Source organism: Malus domestica, chromosome 07 (assembly GCF_042453785.1).
Source record: "Malus domestica chromosome 07, GDT2T_hap1".
Lineage (NCBI taxonomy): Eukaryota > Viridiplantae > Streptophyta > Magnoliopsida > Rosales > Rosaceae > Malus > Malus domestica.
The window spans coordinates 16,440,229-16,463,173 of NC_091667.1; the positions used below are offsets into that span (position 1 = coordinate 16,440,229).

Below are 22,945 nucleotides of genomic sequence, written 5' to 3' on the forward strand. Positions count from 1 at the left end.
GATATGGTGGTGCGGCAAGGTGTGTGGGTGGTGTATGGAAGTGTAGAATGGTGTATGGAGGTGGATGGTGGCTGCGGCAAGGATGGGAAGTGGCTGGAATGGATGGAAGATGCGGCAAGGTGGAGAAATAGGGTTTTGACGATTTCTGAATTGTAGAATGGGAGAGATCATGCGGCAAGGTGTAAAACACCTATATATAGGCACCTAAAACCCTAATTAAATCAGATTGGGCTAGGGTTAGGTGCGGCTACCTCAATGGACTAGGGTTAGGGTTTGTAAAATAGGGCTTCTAGGATGGAAAGGTGAGGCATGGGCTTAGGGTTTATAATCAGATTTTTGCATGTGAACAAGGCCTAGGTGCGGCTGATTAAGTGGCTAGGGTTAGGGTTTAGGTGCGACATAGGTCCAAGAAGTAAGGATGGGTCATCCAAAAGCCCAAAGCCGAGAATAGAAACTCACGAAAATGGAAACCTCCAAGAATAGAAACTTCCAACTTTAGAAACTTTGGTTGCCAATTCCGATTTAGGAAAGATCAACCCAAAATGGAAACTTTTAGGCTTAGCTTTCCTACTTGAAGTAGGAAACCTCAAATCTTCAACTTCTTCAATTCCATCCCAACCTTGTGTTCCAAGCATGTCCCTTTCAATCCAAGCTCATATTTTGCTCCAAAAGCTCCAACTTGCATCATTTCATGTAATATGTCCTTTAAACCTGAAAACACATGAAAGTAGCTTAAAAGACTACTTTAACGAAGAAAACCTAACAAAGATGCATAAGAACTAGCTAACTAAGGCGCATAAATATGCTCCTATCAAATTCCCCCACACTTAGCTTTTGCTAGTCCTCGAGCAAAACAAACAAAAGAAAGAAAACAAAACGAAACAAACTAACCAAAACAAAACCTAAACCTTCCAACGTTTGCCTCAGGGATTTCCAATGCACATGACATGTTAGAGATTGTTATCCCCACAGATTTGAGTCATCTTTACACAAGCACATACTTAATTAAAGCCACCACTTACTAGTTCACAAGTAATCAATTAAAACAATGCTTTGAATGTAGTAACATGACTTAGAGAATTCCCTCAATTCCTTACAAGATATACACTCTAGTTTTACTCAGATTTTCTAACTACACACCCTATACTAGTCATATGTGAGAAGATTGATGTAGATATGAAAACGAATGCTCACATATATGTATCACAAAGAACGCAATTTCTAGAGTTAAGAAGCATGTTTAGATATGATATCATGAATGGAATGCTACTACTTAGATGCGAGAACCAGTGACACCATATGCTCATACCAAATTCAAACTCCACAAATTGAAACACATAACACTCAAGATAGAAGTTAAGGGTTGTAACGGGGCTTGGGGTATTGGTTAACAAAGAAAGGATAGGGAAAACAAACGTTCTTCAAGCATTAGTAAGCAAAGTAGTGAAATTGAGGCTTAGAATTCACTTAGATTGCAGAAATTAACTTTAAAACACAAGGGAAAGATTTAGACAACTCTTTAGGGCTGAATTCATTGCTTTGGACCCTTACTTCAACAAACAATACTTTGAAACTCTTTTTCACATCTTTTCAACTCTTTTTTTCATACTTTTCACACTTTTTTCTTCATTTTTTCTTTTTCCACGAATTTTTTTCTTTTCTTTTCTTTCCACACGTGCCTATGGCACACAAAATCACTAAAAGAAATACTTCCCCCACACTTGTTTTTTGCCAACATAAATCAAAAGGAATTCAATTCGAATCATGCATTACTAGGCTTTAAGAACAAGGGTATGGATGGTCCTAAACTAGGCTAGGTGAGGTGGATGTGGGTTAACAAAGAAAAGGCTAAACAAGGCTCAATGGGGTTAAAACCTACAAAACATAATGACATAGGGGATTCATGGCTTTTTGGCTAAGGTGGTGGTCACTACACAACTTCATCTTGAATATGTGTTATGCAAATCAATAACATGCTTTGAATGAAATGGGCATGAGTTCTAGCATTTGGAAATAAATGATGAAACGCCTTCTAAGTAGCAACCAAGCAAGGAATAATGAGTTATAACCACAACTAAGCATAAACAAAGAGTAAATCAAACTTTCATCCATGTTAATCACTCTCTTTAACAGTCATGCACTTAAAAACCAAATCCTCATCATTGTGTTGGAAGGTACCCTAAGACACACACAAAAACAACTCTTTTTGGGTTTTTTAAAACAAATTTTTCAAATTTTTATGTGATTTTCAGATTTTTGCATCAAAACACATCAAAACTGCTCAAAAACACTTAAAAACAGCAAGGAACAAGTATCCAAGTTAAGGGTGATAAAATCCCACGAATTTGCATCTAAAACACTTAGTTACCCCCCCACACTTAAATCAAACATTGTCCTCAATGTTTCAAGCATAAAATCACACTAAACAAAAAGAAACACACAAACAGCAACTAAAACAACTAAATAGGCAGATTCGAAATAAACAACAAAGTGAAGAGTTTAGGAACGCAAATCTGGAATTGGAGTGATTCCTTGGGCTTCCTTTGTTGAATTGCATGGGTTGCCTCCCAAGTAGCGCTTTCTTTTACGTCGTACAGCCGGACGAAAAACATGATCATGCCCCATTGGAGCCCACGGCACTCTCATACATTGCATCTTTGAACGGTAATGGATAGTGATGTTTGTTGATGGGTGCGTTGTGTTGCCTAAGGTTCATGTACATGCGCCCACCATCGGGGATTTGCTTGGGTACCTGCACCATAGAAGGGAACCACCTATCAACTTTAATGGGAATTGGATTTGGATTAGGTGGCTTACCTATGTGATGTGATGAAGTGGCAGCAAGGTACACGTTCTTCCCCATGGTGCCTTCGGCCACTGTGAGCACTTTGAGGGCAGTGGCCGTATGGGCCTTGTACTCCACTCCAATTCCCTCGTCTTGCATGGTTCTTGACGCATCCTTTGTGCTTGGTGCTGAACGGTCCGGGCCTATCTTTTCAAGTTTATCAATGGCACAACAAGAATGAACAACATTAGGAGTCTCAATGGATTCAGAAATTTTAAAACTAATCATGTCACCACCAAATGCCATAGTTACTAATCCTTTGGCCACATCAATCTTCGTTTGAGCCGTTTTCATAAATGGCCTTCCAAGGAGGATGGGCAACGAAGGGGCATGGTCCGATTCATCCATTTCGAGGACATAGAAATCCGCTGGGAAGACTAAACGATCAACCTGCACTAAAACGTCTTCCAAAACTCCCTTTGGATAAGCGTTAGATCTATCAGCCAATTGTATGATTACACCATCATGTTTAAGTGCTCCTAGATTCATAGATGCATAAACAGAATATGGCATAACATTAATAGATGCTCCTAAATCTAGCATGGCAGATTTGAAACGGGTATTACCAATGACACACGGAATTGTAAAACTCCCCGGATCTTTGCATTTAGGGGGTAGTTAGCGTTGCAAGATGGCGGAGACATTCTCGCTTACATGTACCACTTCTTTATCCCGGACACGTTTCTTGGTTGTACAAAGCTTCTTTAAACACTTGGCATACTTCGGGATTTGCTTTATGGCATCAAGGAGGGGAATGTTGACATGCACCTTTCTAAATGTCTCTAGAACATCTTTTTCCTCCTCTTCGTTCTTTGATTGCAAAAATCTGCTAGGAAAGGGGACATTCAAAGGAAAAACATTAGTAGGAACCGAATTTGACACATTCTTACCTTTATTGGCCGATTTGGACAGATTGGGGACATTAGAAGCTTGCGGCAAAGATGGAACCACCCTTGCCGTGGGCATGCTTGATTCCTTCTCTTCAATTTGCACATTTACATCACTTTGGGGACCTGTTTGTGATGGTGTAGAACCTGCCCCAATCTCTTTTCCACTCCTTAGCATGATTGCATTTGCGCTTTCGAAACCTCCCTTCGAATTTGGAATGGTGGAACTAGGGAGTTGTCCGGGATCTCGAAACTTACCTACAAACTCGGCAATCTGCCCAATTTGTTTCTCAAGTTGATCCACCCTTTTGTCTTGGTTTTGCATAGCTCTAGCTTGATCTTCCTGCCCATTAGACAACTTAGTTAGTATCTTAAGAAGTGCATCATTGTCAAGAGACGTACCTGAGGCACTTGGGCCGGATTGGGCTTGATTTTGTGGTGGGCCGTAGGTTTTGGGAAAGAACCCCGGGGGTTGTTGCCTAAAGCCTCCTTGGTTTTGAGGTTGTTGGGGATCCCTCCACTTGAAATTTGGGTGGTCTCTCCAACCGGGATTATATGTGTTTGAATATGGATCGTTCCTTGGTTGGTTTTGCCCTTGAAACCCAATTGCATTAGCGCTTTCCTATCCACCATTTTCAATCAACTGTGGACATTTTTCAGAGACATGTCCTTGGATGGAACATACGCCACATACAATTGGTCCTTGCATCTTCATGCCCTCGGCCATCTGAGACACAAGAGAAGTAAGATTAGCCAATTGTGAATGAAGATCAGAAGTTGAACTTACCTCATGTACTTGGTGCCGTGGGGGTCCTCTTTGGCCTACACCCTCGTACTGTTGAGCGTTCAATGCTCTATTAGCAATCAAGACCTTGGCAGCCATGGGTGTTTTGTCCACCAATGCTCCCCCCGCCGAAGTGATGTGAAAATTAACTTGACACACAAATTAAACCCTATTTGTGACAATTGTAGTAATGATGTAAGTAGGGATCGTTCTAACCGGGGATTAACTAGGGGTGCTAATCTAATACAAATCTACTTAGAAACACAAAAACTAAACTTAAAGACTCTAATTAGACTACTAAGATTCAAAACAGATTTGAAACACTCAAATCTGCCCAAAACTGATTAAAACAAGTTAATTGACTCAAACAGCAACTAAGACAAGATTTGGACGAATTTGACAAAACTTATGACTCAAAATACTTAAAAACACCAAAGAGGACAGATTATGAAGACTCAAACTTAACAAAATATGGGGGAATTGTGTTTGGACGAATTTGAACTAAATGCACAGATTGTAAATTAAAACAGATTGTAAACTAATGTGATGAATCAATGGGTGATGGAATGGCTAAGGGGTTCTTCTCCACACATGAAATTTATGCAACGTAATCGATTTCCAGTTATCAATTCAATAAGTTATGAACCTCGACACTCCAAGTTAATTAGGTCCGCTTAAATTAACTTTCAGATTTCCCTAGAATCATTGAATTGGATGAATATGCATCGCAAACAAATTATTCCTAACAAGTTCTCTATATGAACAGCATGATAAAGATACAAGTTAGAATCATTAAGTTCTTTGGAAATCATAAGCATCGACAAGCCAATTGTAACTATGAAAAGCATGATACTCCTGCCATGAATCTACTTAACACGATCGTGACTAGCGATCTTCACTACTTGCGAATATAAATTCATAACGATTAGGTGTAACAAACTTATATTCTAGCACCAAATTCCAGCATGCAAATCAAGCGTGCACTCTCTATCAACATACAAGAATAAGTTTTGAATTAAACGGTTAAGCAAATTGTATTCACGACTTATGCAACGATAACTGGAAGTAATCAACTTATTTCACATAAATAAACATGGTTTCGAATACACCCTTAGCCAAAACGAATTTAGCCAATCATACTCAATGAAAAACAAAGATTACAAGAAGTAGACATTGAAATATAAGATAGAATACACCTAAAATTGTTCAACAACTCAGATTGAAGAGCCAAACAATTTTCATGAACTGTCTCCTTCTCTTCTCCTTGCGGCAGATTGGGTGAGGATGATTTCTGGGGGGTTTGTGTGATGTAGAATGGATTATGGATGGTGTAGGGGCACGGCAAGGCTTGGGGGTAGTGTATGGGTGTTGTGTGGAAGGTGTGGAGATGAAGAATGGTGGTGGAAATCGGCAGAGATGGAGGAGGAATGGTTTCTGAGGTTGTGGATGGGGTTTGACGAATTTGGGAGAGTGTGTGGCTGAATGGAGATGTTTGTGGCTGCACAAACCTGTTTATTTAAAGGGATTAGGAAATTAAAAACCCTAGGCTAATTAGGTAATCAGGAATTAAGTTTAAAGCTTCTAGAATTAAGGAAACAAATCAGAAAATTAAAAGGAAAGGTCAAGGAAATTCGGCCAGGTTTAAAGCATAAAAAGGAAGGTGTTTTAATGCTCCAAAACAGGAAAGAGCCCTCTCCCTTGCACGGCAAGGAAGAGGAAAGGGCAAGGGAGTGTGGCAAGGGGTCCATAAGGGTTCTAGGCTTTTGTTTTGTGTCCTAGAATGCTTAGAAAATCTTCATAATTGCTGGAACTTTTAGGGACAATTAGGAAAAATCAAACCAAAGTAGGAAACCTTGGCTTAACTTTCCTACTTCAAGTAGGAATCCTTGTTGGAGTAGGAATCCTTGTTCTTCTAGGAATCCTCATGTGATTAGGAATCCATCTTCAATTAGGAATCCTTCGTCAATTAGGAATCCTTCGTTGATTAGGAATCCTCCTTCATGTAAGCACTTTCCTACTTCAACTAGGAAACCTTGTTCAAGTAGGAATCATCATCTTCAAGCCTTCAAATTCGTCCAAACCTTGGCTCCAAATATGTGACATGCATTCCAAACTCCATTTTGCTTCTTTTTGCACACTTTGACCTTAGAACCTGAAAACACACAAAAGTGACTTTAAACACTAAAATAGCTAAGTAAACACAACCTAAATGCATGAGAACAAGCCAATTAAGTAGCATAAATATGCTCTTATCACGAAGCATCAAGCATTTGACGTTCTAGAGGTAGGAGGCCCTCGTAGAAATATTGCAAGAGCAATTCCTCCTTCATCTGATGCTGTGGACAAGAAGCAACAAGTGATTTAAATCATTCATAATATGTAGGAAAAGACTCACTTTCTTCTTGCTGAATTCCGCTTATCTTTTTGCGTAGGAGGATGATGCGAGAAGTTGGAAAGAACTTCTCCAAGAACGCTCTCTTCATACTCTCCCAAGAAGTGACAGTGCCGGGAGCTAACTCATATAACCAATCCTTGGCTTTATCCATCAAAGAGAATGGAAAAGCCTTCATCTTCAAGATATTTCCGTCAACATTGACGGGAGTCATACTAGAGCAAACTACTTCAAATTCTTTCAAATGTTTGTTAGGATCTTCCATGGACAAGCCATGGTATTTAGGAATATGATGAAGCAAACTTGACTTTAATTCAAACTCATCTGTCTTACCTTGGGCAGCCATGGGGTATTGAATGCACAAGGGTGCGGCATTATCCAAACCCGTGGCGGAAAGCTCCTTGAGTGTACGATTGTCCATGGCCATGCCTTGGACTTCTTCAAATATCCCTGCCGTGGCTTCCTCCCCCTCTTCTTGTACGTTTTCTTCAAGGTCAGATTCGGAATTGGGTGGATGGTGTTCTTGCTGGTTTCTAGCTCTTCTTAACTTTCTCTCAAAATCGTCGTCAAAATCCAAGATGTTTGTACGAATCGGTTGAGAGCTTCTAGTCATACATTAGTACCTAAGAAACAAGAAACAAAATTAGGTCAGAAACTTAAACAAAGTCAGAAACAAAGTGAAATAAAAGAAACAAAAACAATCCAAGGGATTAGCAATTTTGCTAATCCCCGGCAACGGCGCCAAAAATTTGATGCGAAATAGATAAGCACACAAATTAAACCCTCTTTTTGTCAAATTGTAGCAAAGATGTAAGTAGGGATCGTTCTAAACCGGGGATTAGGAGGGATTGCTAAACACTTGGAAACTGACTTAAAAACTCAAAAACAAAGTTTAAAACACTAAACTAGACTCAAAGAATGCAAAAGTAAAGGTTAAAACACTTAAACAAACCTAAAACTCAAAACAGCAACTAGAAGGCTCAAAACTGCCTAAAAACCACTTTCTGGGCAGTTTTGAGCACCTACACTAATTTGGACGAAATTTGATGAAAAACTTGAATCAAAATACTTAGAAACACAAATCAAAACACTTTCTAACTAATCTAAGACTTCAAATTAAAGGGGGATTTTGTTTTGACGAAAATTAAAATAAAGAAAACAGATTGGAAATAGGGCAGATTGTAAAAACGATTTTAGTGAAAGAGATGGGTAGAATGCTAGTTAGGAGGTTCTTCTCCACACATGACACACTTGCAACAAAACGATTTTCAGTTGTTCTTCCAATAAATTATGAATACTCAACGCCCCAAATTAACCGTGAATTGCACTAATTAACTCTCAGTTTTTCCACAAGTTATTAAGTTGGATGATTGCATACGACAACCTAAAACATTCCCTACGAGTTCCCTACATGAATTGCATAATAGAGAAACAAGGAAGAATCATTACGTTCTATGAAAAACATAAGCATTAACGAAGCATTCGTTACTATGAATTGCATGAAACTTATGCTAAGAATTCATTCAACGCGATCGTTTTCAAGCGATCTTCACTACTTGTGATTATAAGATTGTAACTATTAGGTGAAACTCCCTCATAATCTAGCATCATATTCATGCATGAAAACTAAGCGTGCACTCTCAATCAACATACACAAATAAGTTATCAATCAAATAGATGAACGAATTGAATCCACAACTTATGAAATAACAACTGAATGTAATCGAATCAAATTGCAAGCATGTACATGGTTTCGAATTACCCCCCAACCAAGGGGATTTAGTTCCTCATACTCACAACATAAAGTTTATTGAATTGAAACATCGAAGACATAAGAAAGATTACACCTAAAATGCCCAAGAATTCCACTTTGAATTTCTGCACGTCAAGCTCCTCTTCTCTTCTCCTTGCTGCGGCAGAGATGGTTTTGGGGGTTTTTGGATGTGGTTTTGGTTTAAGAATGGAGTTAGGATGATATGGTGGTGCGGCAAGGTGTGTGGGTGGTGTATGGAAGTGTAGAATGGTGTATGGAGGTGGATGGTGGCTGCGGCAAGGATGGGAAGTGGCTGGAATGGATGGAAGATGCGGCAAGGTGGAGAAATAGGGTTTTGACGATTTCTAAATTGTAGAATGGGAGAGATCATGCGGCAAGGTGTAAAACACCTATATATAGGCACCTAAAACCCTAATTAAATCAGATTGGGCTAGGGTTAGGTGCGGCTACCTCAATGGACTAGGGTTAGGGTTTGTAAAATAGGGATTCTAGGATGGAAAGGTGCGGCATGGGCTTAGGGTTTATAATCAGATTTTTGCATGTGAACAAGGCCTAGGTGCGGCTGATTAAGTGGCTAGGGTTAGGGTTTAGGTGCGACATAGGTCCAAGAAGTAAGGATGGGTCATCCAAAAGCCCAAAGCCGAGAATAGAAACTCACGAAAATGGAAACCTCCAAGAATAGAAACTTCCAACTTTAGAAACTTTGGTTGCCAATTCCGATTTAGGAAAGATCAACCCAAAATGGAAACTTTTAGGCTTAGCTTTCCTACTTGAAGTAGGAAACCTCAAATCTTCAACTTCTTCAATTCCATCCCAACCTTGTGTTCCAAGCATGTCCCTTTCAATGCAAGCTCATATTTTGCTCCAAAAGCTCCAACTTGCATCATTTCATGTAATATGTCCTTTAAACCTGAAAACACATGAAAGTAGCTTAAAAGACTACTTTAACGAAGAAAACCTAACAAAGATGCATAAGAACTAGCTAACTAAGGCGCATAAATATGCTCCTATCAGAAGGCTAGCTAAGGGGTTCATCTCCACACATGTCACACTTGCATATAAAACGATCTCTAATTGCTTTTCAATAAACCATGAATTCCCAACGCCCCAAGTTAATTAGGTCCGCTTAAATTAACCTTCAGATTTTCCTAATGTTATTGAATTGGATGATTGCATACGACAACCCAAAGCATTCCCCACAAGTCCCCTACATGATTGCATAATAGAGATACAAGCAAGAATCATTAAGTTCTATGAAAACCGTAAGCATTGACGAAGCACTTGTTACTATGATTGCATGAAACTTATGCCATGAATTTACTTAACACGATTGTGATCAACAACCTTTACTACTTGTGAATATAAGTTCATAATGATTAGGTGAAATTCCCTTATATCCTAGCATCAAATTCATGCATGCAAACTAAGTGTCGACCCTCAATCAACATACAAGAATAAGTTTTAATTCACATAGATAAGCAAATTGAAATCACAACTTATGAAACGCAATTAGAAGTAATCAAATCATATAGCAAGCATAATCATGGTTTCGAATCCCCCCCTAGCCAAGGGGGGTTTAGTTCCTCATACTCGCAAATAAACAAAGATAAATAAATTTAAACATTAAAACAAAGATAGAAAACACCTAGAAATGCTCCACAATCCAAGCTCCTTGAATGGCATGCATGGCTCCAAGTTGTCTTCCTTCTTCTCCTTGCAAACTCACGGCACACAAGGTATGTTTGGGTGAATGGTGTAGTGAAAATATGGTAGAGGATGGTTATAGGTTAGTTATGGTGAAGGGTGGAATCCCCAAAAGCTGCTGCAAGGGTCTTTATTTATAGGGCAAGGAAGGGCTACGAATTTGAAGTAGTTTTAGGGAAGGATTTAGCTTTCCAAATCCCCAAGAAAACCTAACAGAAATTAATGAATTTAGGAGAGGCAAATATATGGCAGATTTGAAGGAAAAGAGGTAAATAATTGTGGCAGAGAAAAGGAAAGTGAATAGAGGTCAGAAAATTGAAGGAAAAAGGGAAGGTAAGTGCAGGAACTAAAGAGAAAAAGAAGGGAAATTCGGCAAAGATTTTAGGGCAGATTTTAGGAATGTGTTTTGGGTCACAAAATAGGTAAAAACCTCTCCCCTTGTGTGGCAAGGCTTTAGAACAAAGGGGAATGTAATTTTGGGTCAGAAAATAGGTAAGGAGATGAGGTAGGGTGCAGCAAGGATGGAAGAAACAAAAGGGGAATGTGAATTAAATTCAGAAAATAGGAAAGGAGAGGATCCCATGTGCGGCAAGGATTAGGGATAGGTCTAGGTCTCCTAAAATCATATAACTAAGTGTCCTAAATGATTTAGGAACCCCTTTTGTGGCTGGAACATATGTGACTTAGGATTAGGAAAGTGTAGAGCCAAAGATGGAAACCTTCACAAATGGAAACCTCCAAGAATAGAAACTTCCAACTTTAGAAACTTTGGCTTCCAATTTTGAACTCTTCATTCTTCATTTGTCTTGAATCCAATTCTTCACATCTTCATTCAATCATAAGCTCATTTGATCTTCAATTTCGTCCATCTTCTTAGCTCCAAGCATGTGCAATCCATTTGATGCCCAAAACTGCTCCAAAAGGCTCCAAAATACACTTCTTTGCCACTTTAAACCATTGGACCTACAAACACACGAAAATAGCTTAAAATACTAAAATAACTACGAACTAACAACGTAAATGCACAAGAACAAGCTAACTAAGTGGCATAAATATGCTCCTATCATCCAATCCCGAAGCCGAGAGCTCCTTGATTGTACGATTGTCGTGTGCCATGGCTTCCTCCACTTCACCCACTCTTGCCGTGGGTTCCTCTTCCTCAAACTCAACTTCGGCTTCTGAGCTTGAACTTGATTCACTAGGTTCTGGATTCTTCCTTTTTCTTCTCAACTCTCGCTCAAAATCGTCGTCGAAGTCCAAGATGTGTTCACGAATCGGATGAGTACTCCGAGTCATAAACTAGTACCTAAAAACAAGAAACAAAAACAAAGTAAAAATCTGGACACAAATAAAACAAATTGAAATAAAACAATCCAAGGGATTAGCAACTTTGCTAATCACCCGGCAACGGCGCCAAAATTTGATGTGAAAATTATGTTGACACTCAAATTAACCCTCTTTTTATCAATTGTAGCAAAGTATGTAAGTAGGGATCGTTCTAAACCGGGGATTAGGAGGGATTGCAAAATCACTTGAAAACGGACTCAAATATGTAAAAACAAGTTTAAAACACTTAAACTAGACTCAAAGAATGCAAAACTAAACTTTAAAACACCAAAACAAACCAAAAGACTTAAAACAACCCAAAAACACTCAAAACTGCCTTAAAACCACAATCTGGGCAGTTTTGAACACTAGACACAAACTTGGACGAAAATTGGTTTTAACTTGACCTAAGACACTTAAAAACACAAACTAAAGTGATTTCTAACTACTATGACTCAACTAAGTAAAGGGGGATTGATTTTGGACGAATTTAATTTGAAAACAGAAACTTTGAAAACAAACTTTGACAAAAACGTTTTGATGAAAATTAAGATGGTGAAAGGCTCGTTAGAAGGTTCCTTCTCCACACATGAAACATATGCATACGACTCGATTTCCAATTACTTTTTCAATAAACCATGAATGACAATGCCCCAAATTAACTAGATTGACCAATTAATTCTCAGATTTCCCTAGATTCATTGAATTGAATGGGATACGCATTACAACCAAATTATTCTCATCAAGGACCCTAACTATGGAATACGCATGATAGAGACACATATCAAAGATCATTAAGTTCAATGGAAATCATAAGCATTGACGAGGCATTCATAACTATGGGATACGCATGTTACTCTTGCCTAGGGTTTACTTAACATAATCGTGACTAGCGACTTTTACTACTTATGAATATAAGTTAATAATGATTAGGTGAAATTCCCTTATACTCTAGCGTCAAATTCATGCATGCGAACTAAGTATGCATCCTTAATTAACACACAAGAACAAGTTATCAATCAAATAGATAAGTAAACCACATTCACGATTCATGAAATCATAATTGGAAGAAATCAAGTCATATAAAACATATGATCATGGCTTTGAATTCCCCTCTAACTATAAAGAAGTTAGTTCCTCATGTTCGCAAATAAACAAAGATAAATAAATTTAAACATTGAAACAAAGATAGAAAACACCTAGAAACGCTCCGACAATCCAACGTCTTGAATGGCATGCACGGCTCCAAGTTGTCTTCCTTCTTCTCCTTGCAAAATCACGGCACAATGAGGGATGATTGGTGAATGGTGTAGTGAAAATCTGGTAGAGGGTGGTGAGTGAAAGGGTGCGGCAATGGGTTGTATATATAGGCTGAAAATCCCATCTCCTAGGTAGCAAAGGACAAGGTTTTAAAGGCCTAAATTGCATAGGATAATAACATCCAATCCTATAAAGAAAACAAGTCAAAAACCCAAAGGGATTGGGAGATAAGGTGCAGCACAAAGAGTGTGAAATGATAAGGCTTCTAGAAACCAAAATCCTAAAGGAAATAGGGTAGAAAATTCGGCACAAAGTGTGGTTTCTAGAAGGATAATGCAAGGCAGATTTTTAGGCTTCTAGAAAGGTTCTTAGGTGTCATCTTGGTAGGATAAGATAAGGTCTTCTAGAAATCCCATTTTAAGCATCCTAATCTAATTAGAAACCCTCCTAAGTGGCTGGAATGTGGATAGTTTAGGATAAGGATAAGATAGGATAGGATAAGGTGTTATTGGATAAGATAAGCTAAGATAAGGTTATGGATGAGGTTTTGGATAAGATTCCTTATCTTGAGCTGATTCTTTGACTTTAATTCTTCTTGTTCATGTAGGAATACTTGCTTGAGTAGGAAACTTCATATATCTAGGAATCCATCTTCAATTAGGACTCCTTTAGTGATTAGGAATCCCAATTCATTTAGGAATCCTTCATTCAAGCCATTTCCTTCTTCAACTTGGAAACTTTGTATCTTCAATTCTTCAACTTTGAAACGCCTTCCTAGCTTCACCAATTCCTCAAATTCGTCCATCCCTTGTGCTTCATGTGCATGAACTCCATTTTAAGCCCAATTTTGCTCCAAAACGCTCCAAATTGCATCCTTTTGCTCACTTTGTCTCTAAAACCTAAAAACACATGAAACTAGCTTAAAAGACTAACTTTAACTAAGAAAACACAACATAAATGCATAAGAACTAACTAACTAAGGCGCATAAATATGTGAGTGAAAATAAAGAGTATCTTGTAAGGAATTGAGCAAATTCTCTAAGGCATTGATAGGAGCATATTTATGCGCCTTAGTTAGCTAGTTCTTATGCATTTCCATGGTGTTTTCTTAGTTAAAGTAGTCTTTTAAGTTAGTTTTATGTGTTTTCAGGTTTTAAGGCCAAAGGATGCAAGAAGATGCATTTTGGAGCTTTTTGGAGCAAAATTGGGCTTGGAATGATTATCACATAATTGGAGCCAAGGTTTGGACGAATTTGAAGACTTGAAGATGATGATTCCTACTTGAACAAGGTTTCCTAGTTGAAGTAGGAAAGTGCTTACATGAAGGAGGATTCCTAATCGACGAAGGATTCCTAATCAACGAAGGATTCCTAATTGAAGATGGATTCCTAATCACATGAGGATTCCTAGAAGAACAAGGATTCCTCCTCCAACAAGGATTCCTACTTGAAGTAGGAAAGTTAAGCCAAGGTTTCCTACTTTGGTTTGATTTTTCCTAATTGTCCCTAAAAGTTCCAGCAATTATGAAGACTTTCTAAGCATTCTAGGACACAAAACAAAAGCCTAGAACCCTTTTGAACCCTTGCCGCACCCCCCTTTGCATTTCCTCTTCCTTATTTCCTGTTTTTATGCTTTAAAACACCTTCCTTTTGTGTTTTAAACCCTAGCCGAATTTCCCTTGCCCTTTCCTTTAATTTTCTGATTTATTTCCTAATTCTAGAATCCTTAGACTTAATTTCTGATTTCCTAATCGACCTAGGGTTTTAATTTCTGTTTTCCTTTAAATAAACCTCCTTGTTGCAGCCACAAAACGGTCCACACACATCCATACAACTCCATTCACGCCAGATTTCATCTCTCACCTCTTGCCGTGCCCATCCTACACCCAAATCCATATTTTCTGACCCCAAACCCCCCTAGCCGTGCCATACACCCATCCTAGACACCTTCCCACCATTCTCCATCATCCAAAACCATCCCAAACCATCTCCATACCTGGTGCCGCAGCAAGAAGGAAGAAGGAGTACCCTTGAATGTGCTTGCTAGTCTATTGCAGATTGCTGGAACTTTTAGGTGTAATCTTTCTTATGTTTTCAATGTTTCAATTCAATAAACTTTGTGTTGTGAGTATGACGAACTAAACCCCCTTAGTTGGGGGGTGATTCGAAACCATGTACATGCCTGCAATATGATTTGATTACATTCAGTTGTTATTTCATAAGTTGTGGATTCAATTCGTTCATCTACTTGATTGATAACTTATTTGTGTATGTTGATTGAGAGTGCACGCTTAGTTTTCATGCATGAATATGATGCTAGATTATGAGGGAGTTTCACCTAATAGTTACAATCTTATAATCACAAGTAGTGAAGGTCGCTTGAAAACGATCGCGTTGAATGAATTCTTGGCACTAGTTTCATGCTCATCATAGTAACGAATGCCTCGTCAACACTTATAGTTCTCATTGTGTTTCATGATTCTTGATTGTATCTTTATTGTGCTCATCACGTAAGGAACCTTTGAGGAATGCTTTGAATTGTTGTATGCGCTTTCCCATCCAATTCATTAACTTAAGGAGAACTTGAAGGTTAATTTAAGCGTATCTAATTAACTTGGGGTGTTGAGTTTCATAAATTATTGGAAGAACAACTGAAAATCGTTTTGTTTGCAAGTGTGTCATGTGTGGAGAAGAACCTCCTAACTAGCCTTTTATCCATCCTTTTCATCTAAAAACGTTTTACAATCTGTTTTGTTTTCAATTTTCGTCCAAAACAAATCCCCCTTCATTTTGAAGTCTTAGATAAGTTAGAAGGTGTTTTGATTTGTGTTTCTAAGTGTTTTGATTCAAGTTTTCACCCAAATTCGTCCAAGTTCTTGTTAGGTTCTCAAAACTGCCCAGGAAGTGGTTTTTAGGCAGTTTTGAGTCATTAGGTTGCTGTTTTGAGTTTTAGGTTTGTTTAAGTGTTTTAACCTTTAGTTTTGCATTCTTTGAGTCTAGTTTAGTGTTTTAAACTTTTTTTTTGAGTTTTTAAGTCAGTTTCCAAGTGTTTAGCAATCCCTCCTAATCCCCGGTCCAGAACGATCCCTACTTACATACTTTACTACATTTGTCAAAAGAGGGTTTAATTTGTGTGCTTATCTATTTACGCACCAGGCATGTTGTTACATTCAAAATATCGTTTTAATTGGTTAAATGTGAACTAGTAAGTGGTGACTGTGATTAAGTATGTGCTCAAGTGTGAAGATGACTAAAATCTGTGGGAATGATGATCTTTAACATGTCATGTGCATTGGAAATCCCTGAGGTAAATGTTGGAAGGATTAGAGTGTGTTTTGTTTACTTTGTTTTGTTGTGTTTGTTTCATTTTGCTCGAGGACTAGCAAAAGCTAAGTGTGGGGGAATTTGATAGGAGCATATTTATGCGACTTAGTTAGCTTGTTCTTGTGCATTTACGTTGTTAGTTTTAGTTATTTTAGTCTTTTAAGCCATCTTCGTGTGTTTTCAGGTTCTAAGGACAAAGTATGCAAGAAGGTGCATTTTGGAGCCTTTTGGAGCAAAATTTGGCTTGGAATGAGCAAAAGGAATTGATGAAATTGAAGACTTGAAGATGTAAGGATTCCTAATCAATGAAGGATTCCTACTCCAACAAGGATTCCTACTTGAAGTAGGAAAGTTAAGCCAAAGTTTCCTATTTTGGCTTGACCTTTCCTAATCCTAAATATCCCTAATGTTCCAGTAACATTGAAGGCCTTATATGCATTCTAGACACAAACCAAAGGTTTTAGAACACTTTCTAACCTTGCCGTGCCTTTCCTTGTGATTTTGGGCTTCTAGAAGCCCTATCCCTTCACTTTCCACCCTTGCCGCACCTAAACCCTTCTAGAACCCTTTTTCCTTGCCTTGCAAGGCATTCCCTTGCCCTTATCCTCTCAGCCGCACCTCTCAAGCCTTTTTTCCCTTGGATTCTGATTTGTTAGGCCTTTTTCCTGGTGGATTTGGGTTCTACAAATCCTTTTCAGAAATTAATTGGACCATAATTCCTTCTCCAAACTTTATGTCGCACCCTAGGCCTTTAATCCTTAATTTATGCTAAGTCCAAGTCCCAATCTGATTTCGCTAGGGTTTTGTGATGCCTATATATACATATTTTAGGGTTGTGCCGCAGATACCACCCCTTTCACTCAGAAACACAATCAGCCACACCCCATTCATCATTATACACATCCAAACACAATTCCAGGCATCCTCATTCCTTGCCGCAACCCCTATCCAACCTAAACCTATCTCTGACACCTTCATACATCCATACACATCCTTGGACTCTTGTGCCGAAGCAAGGTGGGGAAAAAGAAGGGCCTTGGCGTTTCATGCTTGCAGATTAGAGCATTTTAGGTGTACTTCATTCTTGTTTTCAATGTTTACTTTGTTATTACTTTCTGATTTTACTGTAATCATGAATGGCTAAAACCCTATTTAGTTAGGGAGAAGTTTGAAGCCATGAACATGCTTGAGATATGAATTGATTTCTTCCAATTATGATTTGTTAAGTTGTGATTGCAATTCAATTATCTGTTTTATTCATAACTGATTCTTGTATGTTTATTAAGGATGCATACTTAGTTTTCATGCATGAATTTGATGCTAGAATATAAATAAGTTTCACCTAATCGTTACAAGTTTATATTCATTAGTAGTGAAGGTTGCTTGTCACAATCGCGTTAATTGAATTCTTGGCAAATGTATCATGCATTCATAGTTACAATTGCCTCATCAACACTTATGATTTTCATGAAACGTAATGATTTCTGATTGTATTTCTATTATGCATTCATGTAGGGGACTTTTAGAGAATGATTGGGGTTGTTGCATGCATTCATCCAATCCAATGAGTAAAGGAAAATCTGAGGGTTAATTTGTGCGTCACGGTTAATCTGGAGTGTTGAGCATCATAATCTATTAAAAAGCAATTGGAAATCAATTCATGCATAAGTGTGTCATGTGTGAAGAACGGACCTCTAACTAATCCATCCATCATCTTATTTCTCAAATTCGTTTTACAATCTGTCTAGTTTTTATACTTGTTTGTTTGTTTCAAATTCGTCCAAATCAAAACCCCCTTTTACTTTCTTGTTTCAAAGTGTTAAATTTATGTTTTGTTTGTGTTTTTGAGTGTTTTGATTAAAGCCAAAACTGATGTGAAAATTAACTTGACACACAAATTAAACCCTATGGATGACAATTGTAGTATATGAGCAAATAGGGATCGTTCTAACCGGGGATTAACTAGGGATGCTAATCAATGTAAAACTGACTCAAGAACATAAAAATATAATGTAGAACACTAAACTAGACTCAATTAATGCAAAACTAGGGTTTAAAACACCTAAACAAACTAAAAACTCAAAACAGCAACTAAAAGACTCAAAACTGCCTTAAAACCACTTTCTGGGCAGTTTTGAGTACCTAACACTAGTTTGGACGAATTTGGACTATGACTTGACTCAAAACACTTAAAAACACAACTAAATGGATTTCTAACTAATCTAACACTTTAAAATAAATGGGGGAATGATTTTGACGAAATTAAAACTTTAAAACTCAAACTTTAAAAACAAATGTAAAGCAAAACAGATTGTGATTAAATAGAATGGTAAGAAGCTAGTTAGAGGGTTCCTTATCCACACATGAACATATGCATACAACTCGATCTCCAATTACTCTTTCAACAAACCATGAATGACAATGCCCCAAATTAACTAGATTGCACCAATTAATTCTCAGATTTCCCTAGATTCATTGAATTGAATGGAATACGCATTACAACCAAATTATTCTTATCAAGGACCCTAACTATGGAATACGCATGATAGAGACATATATCAAAGATCATTAAGTTTAATGGAAATCATAAGCATTGACGAGGCATTCATAACTATGGGATACGCATGTTACTCTTGCCTAGGATTTACTTAACACAATCGTGACTAGCGACTTTCACTACTTATGAATACAAGTTAATAACGATTAGGTGAAATTCCCTTATATCCTAGCATCAAGTTTAGGCATGCAAATTAAGTGTCGACCCTCAACCCACATACATAAACAAGTTATCAATCAAATAGATAAGGAAATCACATTCACAATTTCTGAAATCATAATTGGAAGAAATCAAATCATATAAAACATATGTCCATGGCTTCAAATTCACCTCTAACTATAAAGAAATTAGTTCCACATGTCTAACATAATTGAACAACAATTTAAATTAAACATGAAAACAGAAACAAAGAAAGAAAGAACTCCAAACACTCCACTAATGGCAGATTGCATGTGCAAGGTGTCTTCCTCCTTTGGGCTGCACGGCATTCCTTCTTCCTCCTCCAATGGTGGCTGCACAAGGTGGTGATGGTGGTGGGAAGGCACGGCAAGGGTGAATTGTGGCAGAAATATGGGAGTTTGGGGGTGGAAGGTTGCGGCAAGGAGAGAACTAGGGTTTTTGGCGTGAATGAATGATATGGGGGTGGTTCTTCGGCCAAAAGGTTTAACAAGTATATATAGGCACCCAAAAACCCTAGTAAATCAGGTTAGGGTTTTTAGAAGCCCAAATCCATCCTAAATTAGGTTAAACAATCAGATTTTTAATGGGAATGAGGCCTAGGGTGCGGCTGGCTTGCTAGGGTTTAATATGAGCCTTCTAGAATGCCTTGCAAGGCAAGGCAATCAAAGATTCTAGAACCCTAGGTGCGGCAAAGGCTTAGAAGTCAGAAATATGCAATGGGCTAGGGTTTAGGTGCGGCATTAAGTGAGGATCCAAGATGAATTGGGCTAGGAAGGTGCGGCCTTGTCCAAGAGGTAAGGATGGGTCATCTAGAAGCCCAAAGCCAAGAATAGAAACTCTCACAAATGGAAACCTCCGAGAATAGAAACTTCCAACTTTAGAAACTTTGGTTTCTAATTCTGAATTCTTTGTTCTTCACTTTCATTTCTTCATTTCTTAAGCTCCCTTGACCTTCAAACTCGTCCATTCCTTGCTCAAAGCATGTACTTTTCAATCCAAGCTCACTTTTGCTCTAAAATGCTCCATTTTACCATCTTTTATGTATTATGCCCCTTTGAACCTGAAAACACATGAAAGTAGCTCAAAAGACTACTCTAACAAAGAAAACATAACGAAAATGCATAAGAACTAGCTAACTAAGGCGCATAAATATGCTCCTATCAAATTCCCCCACACTTAGCTTTTGCTAGTCCTCGAGCAAAACAAAGAAATAAAAGAAAACAAAATGAAACAAAACAAACAAAAACAACCTAAACCTTCCAACATTTGCCTCAGGGATTTCCAATGCACATGACAAATTAAAAATCATCATTCCCACAGATTTTAGCCATCTTTACACTTAAGCACATACTTAATTATAGTCACCACGTACTAGTTCACATTTAACCAATTAAAACATGATTTTGAACTTAGTAACATGCCTTAGAGAATTTGCTCAATTCCTCACTAGATATGCACTCAATTTTCACACAGATTTTCTGACTAACACCCTATACTAGTTATATGTGAGAAGATTGATGTAAATATAAAAACGATTGCTCACATATGTTATAACAAGGAAAGCTTTTTCTGAATTTAATAAGCATGTATATGATCTCATGAAAGGAATGCTACTACTTAGACGCGAGAACCAGTGACACCATATGCTCATACCAATCCCAAACTCCACAAATTGAAATACACAACACTCAAGATAGAAGTTAAGGGTTGTAATGGGGCTTGGGGTATTGGCTAACAAAGAAAGGTGAAGGGTAAACAAACGTTCTTAAAACAATAGTAAGCAAAGCAATGAAATTGACACTTAGAATTCACTTTTGAATGCTAAAATCAACTTTTAACTCAAAGGGGAAATTCATGCAACACTTAGGGTCAAATTCACTGTTTTGGACCCATTCTTCAACAACCAACACCTTAGAGCTCATTTTCATGCTCTTTCAACTCTTTTTCACACTTTTTTTCTTTTCTTTTTCTTTTCTACCCCATGCCTCATTTAAGACTTTGGCACACAATACACAAGGCTCACTTTCCCCCACACTTGTTTTCTGCACACCCTTGATCAAAAGGAATTCATTTTAAGTCATGCTTACTATGCTTTAAGAACAAGGGTATGGATGGTCCTAATCTAGGCTAGGTAAGGATAACGTTGGTTAACAAACAATATAGGCTAAACAAGGCTCAACGGGGCTAAAACCTACAAAAACAAATGTATGGAATGAAGGCTTTTTGGCTATGGTGGTAACTACTAAACAACTTCATCTTGAATACGTGTTATGCAATTCAATGAAATGTTTTGAATGAAATTGGCATGAGTTCTAGCATTTGGAACTAAAGTGATGAAACGCCTTCTAAGTAATAACCAAGCAAAGAATAGTGAGATCATGCAACGACTTTAGAAAACAAGAATGCACAGATTTTAACTCTCCAAATAATGTTTAGGCTCAAGTCTCACAAGGTTGTAGCGTTAGTTTGAGTTCCTTCCTTCAAACATGTTACAAAAACTAATATTTTTCTTTATGATTACATGTGAATTCATAAGTTATAACCACAACCAAGCATAAACCAAGAGTAAATCAAACTTTCATCCATGTTTATAACTCTCTTTAACAGTCATGCAATTAAAAACCGAATCCTCATCATTGTGTTGGAAGGTACCCTAAGACACAAACAAACACACAAAAACAACTTAAAAACGACTCTTTTTGGGTTTTGTAAAACAATTTTTCAAATTTTTATGGGATTTTCGGATTTTTGAATCAAAACACATTAAAACACACCAAAACAGCCTAAAAACAGCAAGAAACAACATTGGAAGTTATGAGTGAGAAAACCCTACGAATTTGCATCAAAACACTTTGGTTACCCCCCCCACACTTAAATCAAACATTGTCCTCAATGTTTCCAAGCATAACTAACACAAAAACACATAAACAAAACAAACAAACACTAAACAAACTAAACATGGCAGAAACGAAATAAGCAACAAAGAGAAGGGTTTAAGAACGCAAATCTGGAATTGGAGTGCTCTCTAGGACTTCCTTTGTCGAATGCATGGGTTGCCTCCCACGAAGCGCTTGCTTTAACGTCTTCCAGCCGGACGGTACCTCCGTTTAAGCTTGACTATGTGCCACGGCATGGAGGGGTACCTCCTCCACGACATGCTCCTCAAACATCTCGTAATAGGGCTTCAATCGATGCCCATTCACTTTGAATTCTTGTTGCGTCCTTGCACTCTTGATTTGCACTGCACCATGAGGGAAAACATTAGTGACAATAAAAGGACCAACCCATTTGGAACGCAACTTACCCGGAAACAACCGAAGGCGAGAATTGAACAACAACACTTTCTGCCCAATAGAGAACGTCTTGGCACGAATCATCTTGTCATGGAATGCCTTCGTTTTCTCCTTGTAAATCCGGGCATTCTCATAAGCTTCATGTCGGATTTCCTCAAGCTCACACAATTGGAGCTTCCTATGTAAACCTGCGGCATCAAGGTCCATGTTAAACGTTTTGACGGCCCAGTGTGCACGATGCTCTAACTCGACGGGAAGATGGCATGGCTTCCCATAGATGAGCCGAAAAGGTGACATCCCAATGGGGGTTTTGTAGGCAGTGCGATACGCCCACAATGCATCGTTTAAGCGCAAACTCCAATCCTTCCTCGTAGGCCCCACGGTCTTCTCAAGAATTTGCTTGATTTCCCTATTCGAAACTTCGGCTTGCCCGCTCGTTTGAGGATGATAAGGTGTGGCCACCTTATGCGTGACATTGTATTTCTTGAGCAACGCCTCGATGGTTCGATTACAAAAATGGGAACCGCCATCACTGATTAGCACTCGTGGCATTCCGAACCTTGCAAAAATGTTAGTTTTCACAAAATCTGCAACCACTCGAGAATCATTAGTTCGGGTGG

General features: G+C 38.2%; 1 long non-coding RNA gene across 1 annotated transcript; it reads right to left on the reverse strand.

Moving 5' to 3' along the window:
- Window positions 1-10,191: 10,191 nt before the first annotated feature.
- Window positions 10,192-13,465, reverse strand: LOC139197868 (uncharacterized). Its single transcript, XR_011583242.1, has 2 exons — window positions 12,912-13,465; window positions 10,192-11,692 (listed from the first exon to the last, which is right to left on the reverse strand). It is a non-coding gene; the product is annotated as an uncharacterized lncRNA (long non-coding RNA).
- Window positions 13,466-22,945: the final 9,480 nt, after the last annotated feature.